The sequence below is a fragment of the Pygoscelis adeliae genome, unplaced genomic scaffold, assembly GCF_000699105.1.
Source record: "Pygoscelis adeliae isolate BGI_AS28 unplaced genomic scaffold, ASM69910v1 Scaffold4, whole genome shotgun sequence".
NCBI lineage: Eukaryota > Metazoa > Chordata > Aves > Sphenisciformes > Spheniscidae > Pygoscelis > Pygoscelis adeliae.
The window spans coordinates 12,963,000-12,970,476 of NW_008824986.1; the positions used below are offsets into that span (position 1 = coordinate 12,963,000).

The window sequence follows — 7,477 nt, forward strand, 5'->3', positions numbered from 1 at the left end:
TGCCCTGCCCCGGGCCCCCTGGGCTCCCCAGCCCGGCCCGTGCCCCGGCGGGTCTCGGTGCTGGTCACCCCCTCGCAGGTGCTCCCAGCCGAGTGAAGGAGTCCCCGACACCCGGCAGACTTCTTCATCCTCTGCCATGCGGTGCACGCCCCTCTGCCCGGGCTCGAGGCGCGGGCTTCTCGACTTTCTGGAGATCTCGAAAGTCCCCGAAGGAAGTACCCGAGGGAATCCCGTATTTTCTGCCACACCGTGTTTTTCACTCTGACAGGCGGTTGCGTGAGACGTCAGCCACTTGGGGAAAGTTTGTGAATTTTAAGCGCTGTATTACAACATAAATTCTCTTCTGTCTATATAGGACAGATGCTTGTGTCGGCATGATTCTGATTTTCCTGGCAACAGGGTAGATCGATTCAGCAGGTCAAGCAAAGAAAGAGGAATAAAAACGACAAATTACTCTCACTAACACTCTTCCCCCATCTGTATTTGCATTGATTAAATCCACATGAAGCAAATCAAAATAAAATGCACCTTTTTGTAAGTGGAGCATAGACACTACTTTCTTCTTCTTTTTCTATTGTACCAATCATACCTCTTTCTACGGCCAGGCAGAAATTACTTGCAATAGCAGGACTTGCAGACTGCCTAAAACACATTTTCTGAACATAGGAAATAAAAGAACTGCATTTAATGAAGAATACCTTGGGCATTAGGATAAAATGGCTATAATAAATGCCTTTTGTACCCAATTAAGTGTCAAAGGTTAGAACTTTGAAAGTTATTGTGCGTAGCAGGTAGCACTGCTATGTACAATCTTCCACATCCTCTCTCCTATCGCTTCGAAAATGTTCAGCCTCCAGATGCCGGGCCGTGTTGTCGTTACTTTCTTTGTAATGCCAAGTTCTATATAGCAGCAGTTGTGTCTGTAAGTGCTGGAAGATTTTTCTCTGATTAAATAATTCTTAAGGGAAAAATTGCTTCCTGGAAACCAGAGCCTTAGCATAGAGATGAGGTTCCTAAGGAGTATCTGCCCTGCTTGTTGTTTGACCACTTCTGTGCAAGGACTGACGCTCGCTTGTAAACAGAGCAAATTATGCTCCAGTTATAAGTGCATTTCACATCCCTGCCCAGCCTCCCACTAATGGTCATCACGAGGACACCACCAGCATCACAACATGGCTGATGTTGGAAGACACAGTTGTACCTTTTATTACATACGTTTTTAATGCTACAAGCAACCCCTCTCTCCAAAGGAAAAATGAACACACGTGTCTTAGTCCCCATTTTGTGAAGCAGCATTCACTGCAGCAGCAAGCTCAACTTCTGCTGTCAGCAACGGGATATCAGTGTGCTTGCCACATCTCAGGATCAGGCTGTTCAGTGGGGAGGGATTTACCTTCATGGGAGACTCCGCAGTGAGCACTGACTGTGTTTGGTGTGTTACTTTCATACAGGTGCCTGAATGAAGAGGGCAGATCTTGAAGATCTTAAGTTTGAGTTGCACTTGGAAATCAGCATGTGCACCCGACGGCTCTACTGCTCCTCTTTTGTCTACTATCTATATGTACCTCTGTATACACAGTCATCTGCAGTGTTGCCCCATGGGACAGAAGTATGACTCCAGCGTGCTGATGTTGTCCTGTATACTTTGTGAGCGTTTATTTAATTCTTGAAAGGGTAAGTAGATGTATCAAAAGAGTTACAACAGATCTATACAGTGTTCATAAATCCCATGGAGCTACCTGTTGTTCACGAACGGTGCAAGCTCTGAAGCACTTCACCTTCCTGGCAACCAAAGGCACAGTTACACAGACCCTTCAGAAACAGGGGCAGCAATCGAACAGGATGTTGTGCTGCTGCCAGGGTGTTTATTTCAACCAAGCTGCATGACTTTGCATTGAAGTGGACTAAGAGCCATCACATAACTTAAATGTGGCTGCGTGCAGGGAGTGAAAAGCTGAGCTCTGCTACCAGACTGCTGAGATTCTGCAATAACATGTTTGTCTTAGTTACACATCTACATGGAGAGCAGCAATTCTGACTTCGTGTTTCTCAGTAAGAACAATGGAGTGGGTTTTCTTAATGATTCTTACAGTATTTAACAAAATAAAACTTGTTTCCAATAAATCTGAGTCAATGTGGAGCACTAGGACATGGAAGGAGGTGTGTTCACTAGCACAATGCCCTACTTTGAAAAACAAAATCAAGATAATCAGTCCTCACTGCATCTCTCTCTTCTACTACAGTTTTTTAAGCTTGACTATACCACTGATACATGACAAGGGGCTGCTTCAGCGCAGGCCTCAGATTGATGGCCTCTTTCATGGATGTGTCTCCCCATGGGTTGCCAGAGCAAGTGCCACTGCACAGACTTACTTGCCTTAAAGTCCATCAGCTGGTCTTTGCAAAACCCACTGCAGCATTTGGATTCTTACCTCATGACTTCTTCCTAGCTGTCGGTACCTTCATTTTTGTGTCACCTGGAACACCTGGTTCACAAAACCAAAAAAATTTTACGAAGAGGTAGATTTATTTATATCAGTTTTCTCTTGTGACAACACAGTCCTTTAATGTCAAGGTATGTCCACACCTGATTTAATGGAGCAGTCAGGTTCTCTGTGAGTGAGGGAGAAAGAAACAGGCGACCTGTGAGTCTGTTCCACTGCTTATCTTACTCTATTCACTGTTGTAAACTCTGGTGCTGAAATGCTCAAGCACAGACTCAAAGACAGGGTGGCAGGGAAGGAACACAGGTCTTTTTTGCTGGCCTAAAGATCCTGATTCAGTGCTTGCTGGGAGAAAAGGGAAAATTTAGTCTGAATCATATGCAGAAGCAGCCAATTTTGGAAGGCAAGAAAAAAGGAGAGGCTACCAAAAAATAGTTAAACTCTGAAAAATGTGCTTTCTAAGGTGCTTAATGTGTTTGGTTGTTCTGCTTTTAAATAAAACATCTTCGTCTGAAGTCATTCGGGAAAGGCTCAGAAAAAACCTTTTTGAGTGCTGAAGATCAGGATAAAGCAGGGTTGGCAGCCATCTTTCCTTTATGGGAAAAGAGAGGTTTGTAAATGAAACGCCAACACCGTGCGAGACCCAAATGTATCAGCGTAATAAGAATAGGAAAGCAGCAAGGCAGAGTGTGATATTCTGAGCCACTCTAAGGGATGAGTCATCGGCAGGGTGGGCTCACACAGCTCCAGACAGAAACACAGCAGCAACACACCCAGTTTTATCCTGCCACCGGAGAAAAACCACTTGGCCTCAGTACAGCTTGCTTGAAATGTCAGGATAAGACCCCAAGCGTACCAGATGTCAAAAAGGCTTTTGCCTATGCTTATCAATGGGAAACATACCCTAACAGCAGCTATCTCCTAAATCCATGTTATAATACGCAATTAATGCAGTAAAGCCTGTTCATTATTAGCTTTAAGCTGGATTGTGCTTGGAATTACTTCTGAAACTTATTCCTACAAACGGGCAAATTCTTTCGCCTCCTGCTGAGATTCGGTATCAGCAAGTGGGAGCACACAGGCCTATGAGAAAGCATTTGCAGGCAGCTGTAACCTTTTACAGAGCCCCCTTGCATAAGGACAGAGGCTGCCATCTACCAACAGCCATGGGGTGATGCATCATGTTGTCTAAACCAAAGTTTTTGCTTTGGTTTAGATAAAAATGCTTATGCCTCTATTGTTTCTTTCCATTTTCAAACCTTTTTTTCTGTTATCTATTTCCTCAAGGTAGAGGACAAATGATTGTTACAGCATTTAAGTACATGGAATTAAATAACCTAGAAGATGAGCAGATTTTCTTTTTTAAACAAGCAGACGTATGCATCCCATACTCTGCACAGAATCTGCCATTCAATAACCCACAGCAGCAGGAGGTCTGATTTGGCATTTGCTTGCCCCTTTCATCAAGTTCAGAGAGAAGCAGCTACCTTTTTACTAACATTTTGTTGTGTTAATGATGATTTTTCAAAAAGCTCTTTAAAAACGAACTCTCACAAGACAATAATGGTAACAACAGACAAATGTTATCTACCACTTTTTATCAACAGAGCTCAAAGTTTTTCACCAGAAAGGCATATTTAATTATTCCCAGATAGGTAAAAAGAGGCACAAAGTGAGAGCAGGCAGATAAGTATCCTAACCAAAAATAACATTTACATCTCCCATTATCCATTCAAGTGCCTTATCCACTGCTCTGCACCTGGTAATGATACAAACTTCTCCCTAAAGACTGCTGAAATCCCTGGAGAGTCTTTCACCAACTTCAGATGTCTGAATTTGAATCAGGCTTAAAGACTTTAATCCTTCACATGCGAACATGTCCATGCACTGCTGAGCTTGCACTGTACCAGCATGAACCAGCACTCCCTCGATGCAGGATGAGATACGAGACTGGGGCCTGTCCTGCCAGGCAAAGGCCTGTGGGAGACAGCAAAGCAGAAAACCAACAAGATTCGGAGAAAGATGCGCATATGGTACCGCTCGGTAGATTTATTTTGCTCTTCGGATGGCAAGAAGAACTAGGTTTAGCCTGTGCAAGAGCCAGAGCTGAGGAAAAAGGAACAACTCTTCTGCCAGGTGTGCTTTGGCAGTGACAAGGTCCATCTTCAAATTGTAGGGATGCCCGGTAAAAAGCAAAATGGAAAATAAACCCCCTGTTAAATGGCAGTTGTTCAAGCTCTTGCCCAGAAGTCTGAGAAGCTGAATTACACTGCCTTCATAACAAAGCATGAGCAATATTTCCCCGCCTGCAAGCCAAGTGTTTAAACAAAGAGTTTTAAACAAATATAACTTTCCGGGGAGGGGGGAAGGACATCGTTTTAGAATACATCAACTTAGAAGTTGTGAATAATCATCTGTGGGTGAGACAACCATCCTCAGGAAATCCTAGCAATAGCCCTTTTCTTGTTGCCACAATACAGCTCCCACAGCTGAGGGAAAGGAACCGTTGTGGCCCAGCCGTCACCTGGTACACAGTTTGCTGGCCAGCCACGGCGGACTCGGCTGGGTGAGCACGTCTCTCCATTCGAGGGGATATGCCAGTCCGGCAGACGTGAACGCAGACGTGCCATTCTGCACTGCTATTCAGGGAATCGACCAGGTAACGGCTGATGTTTCTTTACTACTCTTCACTGACAGTCACTGCTCTGCAGGTGTCCTGGGCTCAGCTCTGCTCCTCAATGCCCTGCTGGCAGCCCTCAGCAGTGGCACGAAGACCTCCCTAACCTCTACTGCTGACAAGTCCCTCAACAACCACTCCTCCCCTCTCCCATCTCCTAGGGCTGCAGGCTACAGCACGGCTCCACCACACGGTATCTGACATATTTTCTAGCATACAAATAGTTTATTCGCTTCCACTTTTAGGCTCTGAGGGGTTTTTAAGCAAGAATGCCCCTAACTTTTAGGCAAGAGACATGCAAATAAGTTGAGTAGCTCAGCCAGCTGGCTCCCCTCGCTCAGCCAGTGACTTTCCCAGCAGAGTCCCTGTCCAGCTGGCACTTTCAAGCAGCCCTGGTTCATCGGCAAGAGTCAAAACTGAACTTCTCTCTCACACACCTTCAGGTTTCCCTTAGCAAAGCGCTAATGAGAAGCAAGGGGTACATAAGGCTCCTTAATTCAGAACCTGCTAGTTCAGTGACCCAGCACTGCGCTTGCACACACTTATGCAGACATGGTCAAATGCACACGCAGAGCTTGTTAGAGGGTGTTGAGCCTGAAGGGAACAGTTTCAAAATCAAAAGCAATAGAGATGTCTATTTGAATTCCAGGAAATCAGTGGATTCAGGAAGCTGTTAGAGTACCATGTGGATGGACTCCATACTGGGGTATCTGTATCCTTATCATCCACATTTTCTTCCCCCTCATCTCACCATGGCTATAGCAACAGTTTGTCTCCTGCACCCTTGTGCAGAACACCTCCATCTTTATAATCTCCTTTTGGGCACCTCCATCTTCATCACAAGCCCAGGCAGCTGCCCAGTATCTCTGTGCATGGATGAGTAGATGACATTATTCTGGCTGCTCTGCTGGGCACTACAGTTTTTGAGAAGATTATCAGAGCCACATTTGCAGCTGTCATTGCCTACACCTGGATTAATAAATTTAGGAGTGCCACAGAAAGGCATAGCAACTGAAACTAGTGATGATGTTAAGGGCTCACAAAGGTCTCAGCATGCTTTTGGACAACACTGACTAACACTGCCCCAAACAGTCCCCAGGCATAGTAGAGAGTTAATACTGGCTAGTGACCAACCCTAAGAGGCAGGTTGCACACAACCTCCCTCTTTTGAAGGGTCAAAGAGTTTACTATTACAGAGGTGACCGGACCACGCCAGACAGATCAGTACCAGCAATAAGTTTGCTAATTTGTTCAGAAGTATAGATGCAGTATCTATTGAGCTCATCCCAGAGGCCTGGGATGTGGCTGACATTGCTCTGGCTGCCTTTGGCCTTGGCCCCAGCTGCTGATGGCCGAGCTCATCCTGCTAGTGGAGCCAGACTTCTCTCTAGTTCACAAGGTGGGACCTCCCCTCTGTAAAAGGCTGTAGATATTTACAAGTATGAATATTAAGCCAGAAATTACCAAAACCCAGAAGTGAAACTGGGTTCCACTCGATTTGACTACTTAGATGAAGAAACACACAAAAAGAAGCTAAGAAAAGAAAAACGGACTTTTAGAAAGTGTTTGATTTTCAGTACTCTGGGTTGTGCACGCCACTTGTGCTGCTCCAAAGCATGCGGCCTAAAACAGGGTGGGCAGCTGGCGGCTTCTTGGTGAAGGTGATCTCTGTTGCTGCCACCATCAGTTACTTAACAGAAATAGCCTGAGAAAACCTTGTATTGCTCAATTGACTCTGTTAAACTAGCTCCTTTAGCTTGAGTTGTGGGAGCTTGGGCTTCAACAGCAGACTCTCTGAAGCCCCCAACTTCAGGGAAACAGGTTTGCATGTACGGGGTGTGGTCCCTTCCACAAGCCGTACACCTTTCCTGCGCTGCTTTCATCTGCCAGGAGGCCTGTGACAGGGTTTTACGACTCTTCTACCCCCCCCAGAGCTAACGTACACCCCACCCACTCTTCCTAGGGCTGGACCAGTGTGGTTCTCCAGTGACAGTCCGTGCCGCGAACAGAACTGGGACAAACCTCCAGGGCAGAGGGAGGCTACAGACACACATTCAGCTTAACGCAGCGCTGCCCGTTAGCGGCAGTAAGTGCTTGTGTGGGAAAACTGGCAAGGACTTCGGTTTGCATCAGCTCACAGCCGAGAGGAGCTAAGTAGGCACACGGCTATCTCGCCGTAATTGTTTAATTATGATTAAACAACTGTAACCTGAGAGAGTTCAATAAAGTCAGAGCCAATTGCATTTGAAAAGCTTGTATCTGGAAGGTTTCTGAGCACAAGCCATGCTGTTTGCTCCGTTTCGGTCTGCATCAGCATACTCCGAAACTAGGTCCCACAGGCAGCCCCGCCAGCGGG

At 45.8% G+C, this 7,477-nt stretch overlaps 1 protein-coding gene across 1 annotated transcript in view; it reads left to right on the forward strand.

Moving 5' to 3' along the window:
* Positions 1-7,477, forward strand: part of PRDX3 (peroxiredoxin 3) — a 45,831-nt gene that overhangs the window by 32,123 nt on the left and 6,231 nt on the right. The gene's annotated exons all lie outside the window — the stretch shown is intronic.